General features: G+C 31.6%; 1 protein-coding gene and 1 long non-coding RNA gene across 2 annotated transcripts in view; one reads left to right on the top strand and one right to left on the bottom strand.

Annotated features, from left to right (window-relative positions):
- The window catches only part of kek3 (leucine-rich repeat, immunoglobulin-like domain-containing kekkon 3 protein), a 290,573-nt gene that overhangs the window by 130,664 nt on the left and 141,893 nt on the right, over positions 1–18,016 (top strand). The window lies entirely within an intron of this gene.
- On the bottom strand, positions 3,261–5,240 carry LOC148306161 (uncharacterized). The gene is made up of 2 exons (XR_015838045.1): positions 4,577–5,240; positions 3,261–4,352 (listed from the first exon to the last, which is right to left on the bottom strand). It is a non-coding gene; the product is annotated as an uncharacterized LOC148306161 (long non-coding RNA).

Below are 18,016 nucleotides of genomic sequence, written 5' to 3'. Positions count from 1 at the left end.
ATGGAACTGAGACGTAGAAATAAGTTTGATGTAAGGTCTTGAAATTTTAATACGTACACGTGATTCAACTAGCTGTTTAATGTTTTTTTTTTTAATGATCAATACACAACGCATACTAAAAAAAATCTTTTATTATTTTTGGATTAATGCTTTGGGAGTATTTTATGATTTCTTTACTTTTATCATACTACTGTTAGACATACCTCTTAGCTTACTTTTTCATGGTTAAAATTTTACGTTTTTAGCTGTTCTTTCTCGTTCATTTTATATGTTTTTGTCACTTTTACGGTGTTCCAAGTTTTGATTTTAAATTTGTTTTATTTTTATTAAGTTTTGCTTCTTAGTATACCTTTTATAGATACAAGTTTAGATTATGTTAAATAAATTTATTTTTACTTTTCTTAAATTTTAATTCTCACTCAAAACAATTTTTCTTGTATTTGCCCTTTTATTTAATTGTTTTTTTACCATACTTAATATATTTTGTACTTTGTAAAAAAAACACCTTTTTGACAAATACTACCCCCTCTACCACCACAGGGAAGATATAACGCCGTAATATTCACTTCTAGGTTTATTTACATCCATACACCATCCATGCCCTTAAGCTATATACAAGTTAAAACATGATCATAAAACTAGTAATATAAATAATTTATAAATAATATTTGGAAGTTCTTTCAGTTGATATTTTTTTGGAATAACATAATTTAAATATTAAGATACAACAATTACGTAAGACCACTTATGAGTTTATTAATGTAAACACGACTAGTTTTGAGAACAATGTATGTTCTCATCAACATTTTGTTGATATCATGTATGCAGTATACGTCTAAACTTATGTCCTATAATTAAAAAACCAGACATATTATAAAAATGACGCTTTCTTGTTGAAAGATTTGAATTTAACTATTGAGTTTATCACTGAAAATACAAACATTTTCTTAAAAATAACTACAACGATATTATTTTTGTTAATTATATGGTTTTTCTTACATTTGTTCTCAAATATGTATTTTTCTTTTCGGAAGATCGTGATAATAAGTTTTCTCCTTTTCGTCGTAAAACACCCATACAGTCTCATCTTCATAAGTTACCAACAACGTCATTACTTTCACTTAACCATAAAAAATGGGGATAATTTATAAAGCGTCCAAATATTATTATTTCTCCCAGTAAGAGTTTTTGAGACCCAAAAGTTGGTTGATGAAAATTCAGGCGCCTATTTTTCTGGTGACATATTTTTCCCTTACTGTGAGGTCAAACAATTTGACACCCGAATGTAGAACTATCTAACTATGAATTAGGATATTTTAAAGAAAGCCAATTTGGCAACTCTATATTAAAGGCACAGCAGGATAGACAGAGTCCTCGATGTACAACTAGTGCATGAGATCATAAAGTACTCCATGACTTGCTTGCGTATGTACTAGTAATACATAAATAAATATATAAATATATATATATATGTATATATATATATATATATATATATATATATATATATATATTTATATATATATATATATATATATATATATATATATATATATATATATTTATATATATATATATATATATATATATATATTTATATATATATATATATATATATATATATATATATATATATATATATATATATATATATATATATATATATATATATATATATATATTTATATATATATACATATACATATATATATATATATATATATATATATATATATATATATATATATATATATATATATATATATATATATATATATATATATATATATATATATAAATATATTTATATTTATATACACATATATATATATATATATATATATATATATATATATATATATATATATATATATATATATATATATATATATATATATATATATTATATATATATATATATATATAAATATATATATATATATATATATATATATATATATATATATATATATATATATATATATATATATGTATATATATATAAATATATATATATATATATATATATATATATATATATATATATATATATATATATATATATATATATATATATATATATATATATATATATATATATATATATATATATATATATATATATATATATATATATATATATATATATATATTAAATATATATCACATCATTAAGTCAAGTGGTTTTTTATTGCATAATTTTTTTCCCAATATTAAATTTTTTTCAACTTTGTAAAATGTGCCCTAGACACGGGAAACTCAGTGAGTGAAACTCAGTTTTTTTAATTGTTATTATATTCATGATGAAATAAATATTCATTAAATTTTCTGAAAAAAAGCAAACGTTTTGCGCCGGCTACCTCAATACTTCTGGTAACTTTCTCAATTATATTTTTTTTTCAATAAATATTTCGTATTTTTCTAATTTTTCTTGTACAAATATATCAATGTACTTGTAGTAATTTTTAAATCCATTTTCGTATTACTATTTGAAATAAATCAAAACATAAATAAAAGAAAAATGAAATAGGGTTATGTTTGTTCTAGGTGTGTTGTGTACACACAATAAACATAATATTTGGATGGATTTTTTTAAGTAGGTCACGTGCAAGGGGGAGCGACATTACCTAACCCATAGTTCTTCCATAAAAAATATTTTTTACCACCCCTCCCTCAAAGGCTAATGATATTTACCGATAAATGAGAACAGCCCGAACGCGAAACAGGAGAGACTCCCGAAGAAAGTAAGAACACATAAAAAACTTAAATTTAGTTCTTGAAAATCCTGAAAGAATTTTCAAGCCATCGTAAATAGGATGAAAATATATTGGGTCACTGATTTCGGCGTTTAAGGCTTGTGTGGTGAAAATCAGCTGAAATTTCAGAAAAAAGAGTGTCGTGGCAGTCGAAGTACTTTTCAAAATTGATTGATTGTAGGGATTTAGCTCAGTTAACTAATTTTTAAAAGATACAGTTATTTTAAATGGTTGTAATAATTGTCTGCCTTCGAAGTGTAATGGTCAGCACGCTCGGCTACCGTTCTGGAGGTCCCGGGTTCAATTTCCAGGGGGGGTCAAATAAATATTTTGATTGTTTTCACTTTCATATTTATTCAATTTTACCCTGGACTGATACCTGAAGCGGAGGGCTGAGCACTTTTCCTTTTTATGTTAACGATCAAGGTAACACTGCGTATATATGATGCAGTGTCCTATGCACCATTGGGGTGCGGATAAGGGTTTGATGATGAAATTATTATCTTACTTAAAGAATCTTTATTTTCATTGGAAAATAAAACGCATTAATCACTTGGATAATGAGAAATAAATGAAATTTATATAAAATTTATCTCAAATATAAAGGGGCTTGTTTTCGGTTCGAAAAATTTAGATGAAAAAAAATGTTATGTTTTTTAACATACTTTTGGAGGTGTGTGTGGGGACGCTGGACGATCACGTCGGGGTCACCACTTTGGGGATGTGGTGACGAGGAAGAAGACGGTCGTGTTGAATAGATGTTTATTAAACAATAAATGTACGGTCGGGCTGACTGGAGTAGCTCCTTGATGCTGACGAGGGTGATGGACTGGAGGTCGTAGCGAGGTCTTGATGCGGCGGTCTCGTGACGGCGACGGTGTTACTTGGCGGATTCCCGGCGGAGGAGTGAGAGGTCGGTCGTAGTAGCTGCGTTCCCGGCGGAGGAATGAGATTCGATCGTCGTGGCCGCGTTACTGGCGGAGGAATGAGATGGTGAGGCAGAAGCTGTTCCCCTTTTATATCGTTTGGGAACTCTTTGTTCCTTTGTCTCGGTTGAGGATCAAAGTCTGTTCACATGTTAGTCAAAACAAATCCAGGTTGCCTTTCACTAGACGTTGCACTTCTTTTGTTCTCGGTCACTGCCTCCTTTGTTTTACATAGTTGCAGTTTTTGGATTCTGAGAATTTGCTATTGTTTAGCGGTTTATTGGCCGCTACATACTTACTTTTTTGTGATTAAATTTAGTATTTTTTTAAATATTTTAATAGATATGAAGAATATAGAAGTCCGGGAATTTAAATGTTGCATTTGCTGTTTTTCTTCAAAGAATAATACAATTGTATGTATGTTATAATCTTAGGCTGGATTTATTGTAAGTTTCGAGTAAATGATACTAAGTGAATTTAGTGATCAGGAAAACATGAAAAACCTTTTATAAGTTCCATTTAAGTATAGTGTGATAAATAGTGCTGATGTCATTCTCCAATACGCAATGGCGAGCAGGATGTACTATGGATTCATCACAGAGGGATGAATTCAGCTCCTTTATTACTAAACCGGACGGGAATAATCAGGAACATTTGTCATCGTACTGTTCTATAAAGAAAAAAATCCCTTAGTTTTGTTGAAGTCAGATGATCCATAATATCGCTTTTCTTCAAAAGTCATATGGTATCCAACACCATACACTGAAATGTACCTAAGACCTTTGTATTAAAAAAACTTTTTTTTAAATTGCGTGCAATCAGATATACAAAATATGTGTTAGCCACCTTACTTCTACCTTACCTTACTTCTAGAACAAAATCTCAACTTCGTACCTCCGAAACGAAGACTCTCCGATCCATAACCGGAAACACATTGCGAGACCGAGTAAGAAATACCGACATCTGGAGCCTGTGTAAGACGGAGGATATCGTGAGGTGGGGACGACAACGAAGGTGATACTGGAATGAACATATAAACAGAATGTCAGATGACAGACGCAGATGAAGGACGCAGACCACCAGGCAGACCTCCAAAAAGGTAGAAAGACAGCTGGGAGTCAACATCACAAGAGCTACAAGCGGAGGCACAAACAGATCCTTAGGATCTAGAAAAAGAAGAAGAATTAGAAGGATAAGCTATTAGGTTTGGTGCACTTGCACTATCAATCCTTTTTACTATAAAAAGATTGATGTTTATGTGATACATTTGAGATAATCAATTCCAAACCTTGATGTGAAGTCTGACATTGAAGTGCATTACCGAAACACATAAGAGACCGAAAAAGGAACACAGACATTCGGAAAATGTATAGTAGTGAAACGAGAAAAACAGGAAAGATGATTTTGGAATGCCAAATTCCCATGTCAATAGAATACAAGATAGACTGGCTCGAATTGCTCTTCAAGAGAACCTAGACAGAAGAAGACCACCTGGAAGACCTCCAAAGCGATAGCTTAAGAACTGGCAGTCCATATCACAAGAGACTAAGAGGATATAAGAAGAATAAGAGGATATAAACACGTATATACTGGCGATAAAATCAATTTTTTCATTTCAGTATTCAAGTACTAGGTACCCGAGTAAAAATCGTAATATAGTACTCGAGTAAAAATTGTAATAGAGTCTCTAATGTGCCTCTTTCTATATTTTACTTTTCCTTGTATTTTAACGTGTTGAAATATAAATGAGTAAGTCCTTTTAGAATGGAAATATACATACATATATATGCGTTTCTAATTCTTGTATTCGCAGTGTTTACTCAAATAATCAATGACCCAAAAATCTTTGTTCCGAACAAAATGTTCTGTTTTGTATAAATATTAAATTATTCCATCGGGACGAGTCAAGGGTTCGTGGAGTGGCTGACATGTCCCGGAGGTTTCCTCTAATTACTTTGTCATCCCTTAAAGCCTCCATCAGACCCGGAAAGGGGGGTACAAAAGGACAAAACTGCTGAGTACCAAGTTCCGGAGCGCTCCAAACTTTTTCATAATTGAAATACTCAATTTGGTTTCAGTTAAAAAATTAAAAGTGATTTCTTCTGTGCAGAGCGGATCTGGAGTTTGAGGCGTAATGGCTGTTTTTACCGCAAAGGTGGTGCGCTACGAGCTCGAGGGGGGTTTGTAAATACTTCACCTGGTGTTCATATGTATGTACATATTTGAGGAACTGAATATACAGGGTGTGATGAAAAACACGTTAAAAAAATCTAGATTCAAAATTTACTAACAGTTTAAAGTATTGCACGAACTATTTAAAAAAAAAAAAGATGAATGCATTCTCATTCTGGTCAATGGAAAATTAAAGGGCTTGTAGCAATTAGTAATATCTTTCAACCGACTCGATCAACCAAAATATTTTAATATTTTTTATTATTATTATCAATATATCAACGCTTACTTCCTGTCATAGGCTCGTTTAAACGTTCACATTATACACGTGTATTATTCACCATTCTACCCATAATTGACAAACACACTACTAAAAAAATAGATTTCCTAAATATATGATCAATTTTATGACACAGTACATATGAGTTGACAACAGATATCTTTGTTGGATTGAGAAAGCTTTTATTTAGCAGAGATCATTTTATTTGTATGCAAAATCTGAGCCCCGGATTATTTTTCATATAAAACCTGAGAATGTGTTATTTTATGAAGGTTAAAATTTTAATAGCTTTTTTTTATTCACAACATTTTACATAAAAAATCTTAAAATTTATATTTGAAGCACTAACTTTGTAATTTTTCATTTTATAATTAAAATGTTACTTTGTTTTAAAATCACTAAAAATATTTTATTATAACTTTATTTTTTTTGGGAGTTTTTTTTGGGAGTATTAATCAGTCTTGATAAAGAAACGGTTAGCTTCGAAACCGGTTGATATTAAAATAAAGTTATAATAAAATATTTTTAGTGATTTTAAAACAAAGTTACATTTTAATTATAAAATGAAAAATCTTGTTTTCAGCAACTTATTTGAAAAAGAGGTCGTTATTATTCGATTAATTATTCGATTAATTCGATAATTCAATTGGCCGTGTCTAATTCTCACGTCTGGAAAAGAATACATAAAAATTTATACAAAGATCCTTTCTTCTCTCAAATAATTTATCATGTCATGTCAGCAATTTAGCGAATTCTTCTAGAAGTTTCTGCACCCAACTTTTGTGTTCTATTCTCTTTCTTTGAGGCTAATTTATCTTCTTATAGTTTCACAATCCTTCTCAGTTGATTTATGTGAAGTATTATTACTTGTAGAGAACCACGGGCCTTTTCTTTCTCCGACACCTTTTTATACCACTAAACCGCTGTAAGTTATTTTGTATAAATACGTATAAACAAAGAAGTAGCAGTTGTAACAATTTGTATAAACAAAGGGTTACAAAGACAAATAAGATGTTATGAATATAAATAAACCCCTTTTACATAAAAATGGTTTCGTACAAACATATGATATATTTCTCTTATCCTTTTTTTCATTGTACAGTACACCCCCTATAACGTTGAGGTAAGTACCGCGTTTTTTTGTCCGTCTCCGTAGTGTAATGGTCAGCACGCTCGGCTACCGTTCTGGAGGTCCCGGGTTCGATTCCCAGGAGGGGTCAAATAAATATAAGTGACTTTTTCACTGAAATATTTATTCAATATTACCCTGCGCTGGTACCTGAAGAGAGATCTGATCACCTTTCCTTTATGTGTAAACGATCATGATTACGGTGAGCATTCAAGGGCTTACAATCTGGCATTTGGCTGGTTTAAGCGATCACTTTTTATACTTGTGCAACGTCACTATTTTGTCCATAATTGAACATCCATTTTACATAAATTCTTGAAACCTGTATGTATGCATCATTTTGAGAGTGTCAAAATACTTGTTCACTCACCTGGATTATCTCCATTAGGAGTTATTAAAATGTCAACAACAACAAAAAAACTGTATATATACAGTGGTTTGCACAGAAAATTAATTAAGGTAGGCAATATATGTAGGTAGTAAGGTAAGAAAGTAAGGTAGGGTAGGTATTGGTTGCATTTTTATGTGTCACGCGGGTAAATTAGGATAGGCACTCCTTTTCTGTTTATATGGATGACACGCTCCTATATGTATGCAATGGTCTTAGATCCTTACGTATACCGGTAATGTTTTAAATACATTTGCGATGTACGGCCGATTGTTACGGATGCTCAGACTTCCATTTTATTTCATAAAAAAAGTGAATGATACATTTTTGGGTAATGTATGCAAATAAAACAAGACTACTGGATCTAATTCGACTTTTATTTACATATACCTTTACATACATTTACATACTTGTAAACAATGATACATAATGTGACGCGTTTCATCTTATCAAGACTATTTCATAAAGAATTTGTTAACATCTTGATAAGACGACACGCGTCACATTTTATGTTATTGTATATATTTAAATAAAAGTGGAATTCGATCCCAAAAAAATCTTTTATTTGTGATATAATAATTAAAAAATTAAAAATGGAATTCTAACAACTAACTGCAGTTACAATAAAGAGTAAATGGTCACAATAAATGCATCACTCACTCCTTTCAACAACGTCATATAAAAATTACTCGATTTTTTAGGAGATCGTTTTTAAAGCTTGAGAATAAAATGAAATGTATTAAAAATAAATATCAAGCCACTTATTGAACTTTTTACTGTGTAACAGTTTTTTTTGGTTAAACCTGAAAGTTTTTTCTCCATTAGAAAAATATTTAGTGTATTAAAAAAAAAATTAAACAATACCTTTCCTTCAAAATGCAAAAACAACACTTTCTGCCCTGTAGCGGGTAAATATTAAGTTAAAAATATACCGCTTTTGCTGGTATATAGTTCATTTTCAGGGCATTTCGAGAATATGCACAACTAAATTGACGATTATTGATATATGACGTTGAAATGAGTGAGCGACATGTTTCATATCAAGTTGAGGCACAAAAAAGTAATTTTAAAAGTTAAATAATTTCCCATTTAGACGTTTACAGCCCTTACGATCAGGACGAATGTTTGTTTTTCAATAATCTCGTTAGTCGTGTTACACAAATGGGTTTGGGGACATTTGGCCAGGATTTGTTAGCCAAATTGAGCCTTTCCTTTGAGTCCTTCAGGAGGATGTGGGACCGCGGGGGGCAGGGCCAGGTGAGGAGAGGGGCTCTTCCGGCCCGAGGAGCTTTACGAAAATTTATTGGAAATTTCACCCTTGATTTAACCCTTTCTGCACACTGCTAAGGAGACGTCCGAGGGGATATTTGTTTCACCCCCGCACCGACAGGTATTCCTTAGTTTTAAAACCTTTTTGAATAAAATATGGTCTTTTTTTCCTACGAAACATTTAGAAAATCCAAGTATATACTTTTTCAAAACGTAGTTTTGTTATCTTTAAACAGTTGTTACGAAATATCTAGGAAATTCCAATTTTACACAAAAGCTCAAATATTAAACCAGTTTACTTTTTAAAAATAATACATAAGTCCCAAAAACCTAACCCATTAAAATGTTTCCTTCGCCCTTTGTCCACATGTTTTAAAATTATTGAAATCATATTTTCGATGGATGAGATTTTTTTAAATTTATTTTCTTTAATTTGTTTTTTTTTTCAAAATCCTTGTACAAGCAGCTGAGAAAATGGTATATCAATTATCATTTCAGTGTTAATTTTTTTTAAATAACTACAATGAAATAAATAAAATTTTCAAATCATAGATACCATTTTTTTTATTGATACGATTAAATTTAATTTGAAATTGTTCAATTTAAAAGTCTAAATACTAATGTCTTTTATTAATTGCATATTTTTATATCGTTGCCTATTGAGTTTGTTAAAAATTATGTTTTGATTGTATTTAAGTTAGATATTCAATTACTTATGAATTTATGAATTTATTTGAAGGCATTATATCGTGGTCATTATTACTGGCAAAAAGCGTTAACTCATAAATCCCTGTTTGAATAATCCCTTTTATTTAAAGCTTTTAGCCTGCATAAAATACCCGATATTTATCATAAAGTTGAATTTACTTTTAAAATCCCAAAAAAATGACATTTTAAACTACTAAGTATATTTTGTCACTTTATACAACGTTGAAAGCATTATAATATGCATCATTAAGTCAAAATTGCATATTTTCGAATTAACGTTTTTGCCAGCATATTACCAATCAAGAAAAATTTATAAATGAAGTTTGTATTTCAGCAAAGCATTCAATTACCAAACTAGAAATCTTGGTTTCAATTGGTTTCTTGCTAAGCTATACTGAAAAATCAAACAAAGACAAATGCAAAGAATAAGTTCCGAGACAGGAGCTTACAATTTAGATGTTGTGATTCCGCCACCTTCGTTGAGCGGAGTGCCTATTATCGGGTCCCCTTCTCCACCCCCTATGTGTCCACCGCCCCCCGAGTAAGGGTTCTAGACCCCACCCCTGAGGAGCACCCCACCCGGACTGGCGGTGTAGCTGGTACCGCTGCCACGCAGTGTCCCTTTAACGACATCGTGAATATTCACGAATCACGGTACAGCACTATTTGCATCCTGGAGCAAACGTTACCTTTGCGTATTTGACTTGTGCGAGGTGTCTCATAGCAGGGCTGTCCATTTTAAAGGTACAAAAAGAGTATAAAAATATCCGAGACTCAATCGCGAATACTATCTCGTCGATATACAAATATATCGTATAAGTATTTTTTTTCTTAATACAAACTAACTAACCATCATGCTTCTCCCCGCAGGGGTAGGCAGGGAAAATATACCGCCACACTAATCTGTTTTTGCTAATTCATATTTCATCACAATCACATTCGTGCATCTCTTCACACACATGCTGATTTTTCCGACTCCTGACGTGACTGCTTTCAATTATTTAAAAAACTTGATCATGCCAATTTTTTGGTGTTTTTTTGCTTCTATTACCAACTACATTCGACTCATAAATTCGTTTAACAGTTCTTTCATCACTCATCCATTTCACATGGCCGTTGATATTTTCGGCCACATTTTAATCGTTAAAAAATACGCAATCGCCTATAAGTAAGTCAGGTAATTAATTTCTTTTTGATTGCTAAGAATTTGAATATAAAAATGAACACTCGTATAAAACTACAAATTGAGTATATTACATAACTAGCTTCAGAAAAAATACAAACATGTTTATGAGAACATCTGTAGTTCTCAAAACGAGTCGCGTTTACGTTCATAAACTCAAAATGTATTTTAGTTTTACGTTCAAATTATCATGCAACTCCACAAAATTAAACCCATAAATATTAAAAAAAATACTGAGCAAAATGCTGTAGATATTTTATGCACCACTTGTATCTTGAAACTTTAGTTTTGTAAAAAGCAGCCTTTCTTTTGGAATTTTTTTTTCACATTTGAAACATCTAAAAAAACGAATATGAATATAATATAAATGGCCATTACATATGAATCTTGAAAATATACATAAAAAAGACTATTATACCATTAATAATATAAAACATTAAACCATGAGTGTGCGTCCCTCTCCAAGCACAAGAGCTCAGTCTCTTTTTTGGAGAGGCACAGCGAATCTAAAACTTAAAGTTTGCCATATGTTTAAATGTTTAGAAAATGTATTATGTTGTACTTAAAAATGTAACTTTATTAAATAAATAAATAAAAAAAAATCTTATTCTTCCTCATCCCTTGCAGTTTTGCGTAGTTTGATCCTTTTCACAACCCTTTACCCTTATTGCCTATTTTACACACTACTTCTCGCAACTCATTTGCGTACACCGACTTGGAATTGCTCTCTTTGTTAAACATTGTCCGTCTTCTTTACAGTTGGAAAGGGTTTCTTCATTCCTCGACACCCTCCAACACCCCTTTATTAACAAGCTTTGACGGAGATTCCCTCTTTGCATTTTTCTCTCACGGAGATGAAAAAAAAACTTTTTTTCTTCAATCAATGTACCAAAGGAAAGTAACAAATCCACCGGCATCTTTATATTCTGTCCACCTTTGTAGTGTAGTGGAAAGTGTATTTAATTGCCATTCAAGTGGTTACGAGTTTGATTCCTGGGAGGTATTTCCTTTTTTTCTCTATTAGATTTGTAATATAACAACACTCTAAACATCAATGTTTGTATCATTGCAAGCTGCATTTTTTCAATGCACTTTTGTAAATTCTATTTGAAGCAATCACTGATTTTTATTTGTGTTTTGATATCATTCTCTAATGTTTTAATTAACGAATAAAAAATGTTTTTAATTTTTCAAATTAAAACTCTGTCAGAAAAAATGCAGTATCTGTTTAAAATATACATATACAATATGATAGATGTTCGAATGGTAATATTAGGAAATAATGTAGTACGAATAATCATTATTGATAAAAAAAATCATTAAGATGATTCGGGCATGTGAATCGAATGAAGGAAGAAAGGACAGTAAACAAATTTACGAGCTTACGAGTATTTGGTCATTACTGGAAGAAAACCACGTAAAACTCCTCAGGAGAAATCGGACGGTTGACTGTTGATCGTCGTCAACAGGCCTTCCGTCCCAGTAGAAGAAGGTTCGGCATTTTGTGTCGTAGCTTGGTTTATGGTACCAATGTCCTTCACTATTTTTATAATGTATGATACCACCTATTGTGAGAGTTCCTTATGATCCAAATTATTCGAAATTCATCTCAATAGATTTTAAGAAAAAGTGGTGTTTGCCAAGGGAAATTTTAATAAATTTTTTAAGATATTACCGCTAAGTGAATGCCAAATCAATTAATGAAACAATAATTAAATAAGTTCTTAATAAAATAGACACTAAAACAAATTGATTATCCGTTGTTTGATTTGGTAAGGTAAGGTTAGATTTACAAAATTGATGAGAAATAATAAAACAAAATGATAACCCGTTGTTCGATTTCGTAAGGTGAGGTTAGATTAACAAGCTTGATAGGAAATAATAAAACAGAATGATTATCTGATGTTTAATTTGGTAAGGTAAGGTTAGGTTGACAAAAAAAATGAGAGATAGGAAAACAAAATGATTATTTGTTGTTAAATATGGTAAGGTAAGGTTAGGTTGACAAAAAGATAAGAGATAATGAAACTAAATGTTCATCCGTTTCATAATTAAAACATAACTTTGTTAAAATCATTAAAAATATTTATTCATCACATAATTATAATGTCTACCGGTTTCGAAGCTAACCGCTGCTTTTTCAAGACTGATTAACACTAGAAAAATTAATTCTCAAAAAAGATACGGTTTGCTTTGAAACCGGTACACATTATATTGTACATATGATTATTCGTTGTTCAATATGGTTTGAATGTCTTACATACGAGTATTTATATTGTGTTGTAAATATAAAGTGTATTCTATTTTAAGAAGCTTCGTCTTACGCCGTGCGTTTTTCCACCCCAGTTTTTCCTCCCTTACCCACTCATTGCCTCACTAAATACGAGAACTGGTTGCGTATTTACCCTCGCGATGTTTACCGCCACCCTTTACAAAGTGGAAATGTTTTCTCGATGGAAGGAAAACACGACCAGGGCTCCTGTGAACTCCTGTAAAGGAGAGGATGATTTGACGCCAAGATTAAAGCAGATAAGACCAGTCAGTGTGCGTATCTCTAATCGTTTGAAGCCAAAGCGAAGTATTGATGGATGTCCTTTGATAAATTAAGTCTTGAAATATTTTAAATATTATATAGAAAATCTCAACATATGTAGATAAATAAGAATGTGGAAGTCTTGGTATTTACAGGGCTTACGACCTATCCTATGACAATTAAATAATATAAAATATATAATATAATATATATATAATACATAAAATGTATAATAAATATAATATATGAATTTAACTTCCGAAATATGAAGTCTTTAATAAAACTCAAGTGGTATAAGACAAGTGTTTTCTTTAATCATTGATAAACTAATCATATTATTTTAATTTTTTCGTTGACATCTCATCAAAGATGAAGAAGAATGTGGAAGTCTGGGCATTTACGGGGCTGACGATCATCATAGGCTAGTTTAAGTTATCACTTTACACAGTTTAACATTCACCAATTCTACTCATTATTGACAACCACACTTTTCAAATTCTTGGAAGCTCTATGAACTAATTTAGAAACCTTGTTCTTGAACACTAGAACTTCACTAGGGACATCTATTGAATTTGCGTAGTGTGGTTGTCAATAACGGGTAGAATTGATGAATGTTACACGTGTGTAAAGTGATTTACAACATTTTGAGTGTGTCCAAATACTTGTTCACAAAATCTGTATTATCTCCAATTACAGGAGTTATTTTCATATATTTTTTTATCTCACCAATAGATGTCTCTAGTGAAGTTCTAGTGATTTAAGAACAAGGTTTCTAAATTGGTTCTTCTAAATATAGAACTTCCAAGAATTTGAGTAGCGTGGTTGTCAATAATGTGTAGAATTGGTGAATGCTACACGTGTGTAAAGTGATCACTTAAACCAGCGTATGACGGTCGTCAGCCCCGTAAATGCCCAGATTTCCATATTCTTCTTCACCTTTGATTAGATGTCGAAAAATAATATAAATAGTAAAAAATAAACAACTTTACATATTGGATAATTTATCATAATCAATATCGGGACATAATTCATTTAACAAATGATTTTGATTTCTTTCTGTGCATAATTCTTGTACTTCTTTCTTTCTTTCAATTAAAGAGGTCACGAAGCGGTGTATCTTATTACCTTGTTAGGGTCATTACGTATTCACGACCACCTCCAATCCACCCTTTTCACCACTATCCACCCCTTGCGAGAGTCGGGGTGTAATGTCATTAAGGTAACGAGATCGCTCCTCCGCTAGAGATGCTCCATGTACTAAGAACTAACTAAACTTTCGTCCTGTGGTCCACCTCCCGTTCTTCTAATACGGGAACTTGCTCCTATTTATATCATCCCCTAAACCCAAGAGCGAACCTCCCTAATCGTGTAACGGGAAATCAAAGAGAAAGGCTTTAGTGCACTTGATTTTAGAAATAATCTTCTAGTACCTACAATCCCATACAATTATGTTATTATTCATTTAAATTTCAATGTTACATATATGTGTCTCTACTTGATATGAAGTTTTTAAGTTTTATGGTGACGTTTTTTGGTGAAACTGCATTTAATATAATAAAATGACCATGTATGAATGTAGTTGGAAAAAGAAGCAGAGGACAACCGAGGAAAACTTGGCACAATCAGGTATGTCAAATACTTGAAAGCGGCCGGGTCAGGAGTCGTAATAATCGTCGGGTATGTATGAGGAGATGCATGAATGTAGAAGAGGCAAAGAATGTTTGCAAAGACCGAGTGGTTTGGCGTTCGATTCTCTCTGCCTACCCCTGCGGGTAAGCGGCGTGATGGTTAGTTAGTTTAGTTTTTTTAAATGACAAATACATAACTTTATTTTATATGACCAGTGATCGGGTTTCGTCGTTACCGACATCAGTCGGATCAAACATCTATCGTTATTTTTTATACGAAAGAAGATGAAAGTCCCAGGGCTAACGACCTGCCAAGGCTGGTCAAGTGATCAATTTACACAAGTGCAACATTCACTATTCTACCCATGATTGAACACTTCACAGTTAAAATTTTTGACTTTCCTACATGTATCATTAATACCATAACAATATAAGTATGAGTTCAAAATAGCCATCTTTGTAGGATTGAGATTGGATTGATTGAGAAAACGCAGATTTGTGAACATGTATTTTGACACTCTCAAAATTTTGTGAGCTTTTACCCCGTCTTAATTTTTTTATCTGAGGAAGTACAATTCACATTTTTTCCACAGTTTCGCATAAAACTTTGGTTGTGATATTAAATACATCCAAACACGTGTCACGATATTGTACAATAAAAAGTAATTATAACCAATTTAACTTAAAATATTAAATGTTAATTTAATACAAGCGCTCATAAAAATTACAACATTTTGAGTGTGTCCAAATACTTGTTCACAAAATCTGGATTATCTCCAATTACAGGAGTTATTTTCATTATATTTTTTAACATCTCATCAAAGATGAAGAAGAATATGGAAGTCTGGGCATTTACGGGGTTGACGACCGTCATAGGTTGGTTTAAGTGATCATTTTACAGACGTGTAACATTCACCAATTCTACCCATTATTGACAACCACACTACTCAAATAATTCAAGAACAATGTTTCAAAATTGGTTCATATATATAGAACTTCCAAGAATTTGAGTAGTGTGGTTGTCAATAATGGGTATAATTGGTGAATGTTACACGTCTGTAAAGTGATCACTTAAACCAGCCTATGATGGTCGTCAGCCCCGTAAATGCCCAGACTTCCATATTCTTCTTCATCTTTGATGAGATGTTAAAACTCATAAAAATTATTATTTCAAAGGAAATTATTTTATATTTTTTGTTAAAATGATATCTTTCAGTTAATTATCTTTTGAAAATTCAGGAGTTTATAATTACCCATATTAATTTAAACTTTCACGTTGGAAAACTAAGGAAACTGCATGAAAGACTTCATTAATCTTGAGAACACTTCTTCAGACGCTAGAACTGCAAAAAATAAAACTACAAAAAAAGAAAGGCTATATTATAATGGTCATAAATATGTCGCGAACAGAGCGCGAGATATTAAAAAAATATTCATATTTCTTGCCTCAGTTTATTAAATGATAAAATTATTTTATAACCATGAAAATAAAAGGGAAGAATATTCTAGATAGAACTCGGTTAGAAACAGTTTTCGCCTAAATATAAATTTTATTTCATGCTTATTGTAAACCTACCCCAAAAAAGATTGAAGAATGTGAGGTATAATTATGTCAACCTTTTCGTCTTATTAAATACATCAAATTCATATACGACTCTAAAAAATACGATTTAATGCTTGAAACGCAATTTCATTTATCACATTAATTCATATTAAATATTTAGAATGTTAAAAGACGAGATATGGACTGAATTTGTTTCAGTAAATAAATGATATTCTTCTTCTAACCCTTATGCGCACCCAATGGTGCATAGGGCACTGCATCGTTTTGACGCAGTATTGTCTTGATTGTTACTTACGTGAAGGCACGGTGATCACTTCTGCGCTTCAGGGACCAGTCCAGGGTAATATTAATATATATTGAATGTAAAATCACAAATATCCATTTTCAGTAGCTAAACACGCTAACCACTACCTTACAGAGGCGGAGTAAAACAAATGAAGCAATAACTTAATATAAATAAATATCTTCATTTTACTGGCATAGTAGCTACTAAATAGAAAACACGTATTTTCATTTGAAATTTTACTTACACATAATCGAATAAATAATGCAACGCATTTTTTTTTAAATTGTACATCTTCTAAAAAAACTACCAGGGATATTGATGTACGAAGGTGGAATTTTAATAATTCAATTAATTGTTTCGGTAGTTAATTTGTGGTAATATTTATCTCTATTTGTCCACCTCCGTAGTGTAATGGTCAGCACGCTCGGCTACCGTTCTGGAGGTCCCTGGTTCGATTCCCAAGGGGGGTATAATAAATATAAGTGATTTTTTCACTGTCATATTTATTCAATATTACCCTGGACTGGTACCTTCCTGTGTTTCCTTCATGTGTAAACGATCAAGATAACACTGCGTTTATATGACGCAATACCCTATGCACCATTGGGGTGCGGATAAGGGTTTTATTTTATTTTTATTTTTCTCTATGTAATTTTAATTTGACTTGGTAAATACCACTTTTTCTTAAAATCCATTGTAACGCGTGTTCCGATGCATTTGGCAACATTATTAAACACCTCTTCGAAACCCTACCAACGGGTTATCAAAGGGTTGGTTGCAAAATGGAGCTAGGTTCTGCTAAGTTTCTTACCGTTATGAATATCCAACCAGATGGTACCTTTGTCCTAGCAAGCTGTTTAATTAGTTATATGGTGATTAGGCGATCTAATCTCTGTACCTACAAAGCATACAGATAAAGCATATTGATAAATTTATGTGTATCAGTATATAATATTTTTTTGACAATTTGAAGTCTGGGCATTTACGGGGCTGACGACCGTCATAGGCTGGTTTAAGTGATCACTTTACACACGTGTAACATTCACCAATTCTACAACCACACTACTCAAATTCTTGGAAGTTCTATATTATATATATATGAACCAATTTAGAAACCCTGTTCTTGAATCACTAGAACTTCACTAGAGACATCTATTGGTGAGATGTAAAGAAGCTTTTTACTAAGCAAAAACT

The sequence above is a fragment of the Brachycentrus maculatus genome, unplaced genomic scaffold, assembly GCF_059751285.1.
Source record: "Brachycentrus maculatus isolate JH-2025_06_01 unplaced genomic scaffold, ASM5975128v1 h1tg000247l, whole genome shotgun sequence".
NCBI classification, from domain to species: domain Eukaryota; kingdom Metazoa; phylum Arthropoda; class Insecta; order Trichoptera; family Brachycentridae; genus Brachycentrus; species Brachycentrus maculatus.
This window is presented reverse-complemented; position numbering and strand designations above follow the sequence as displayed.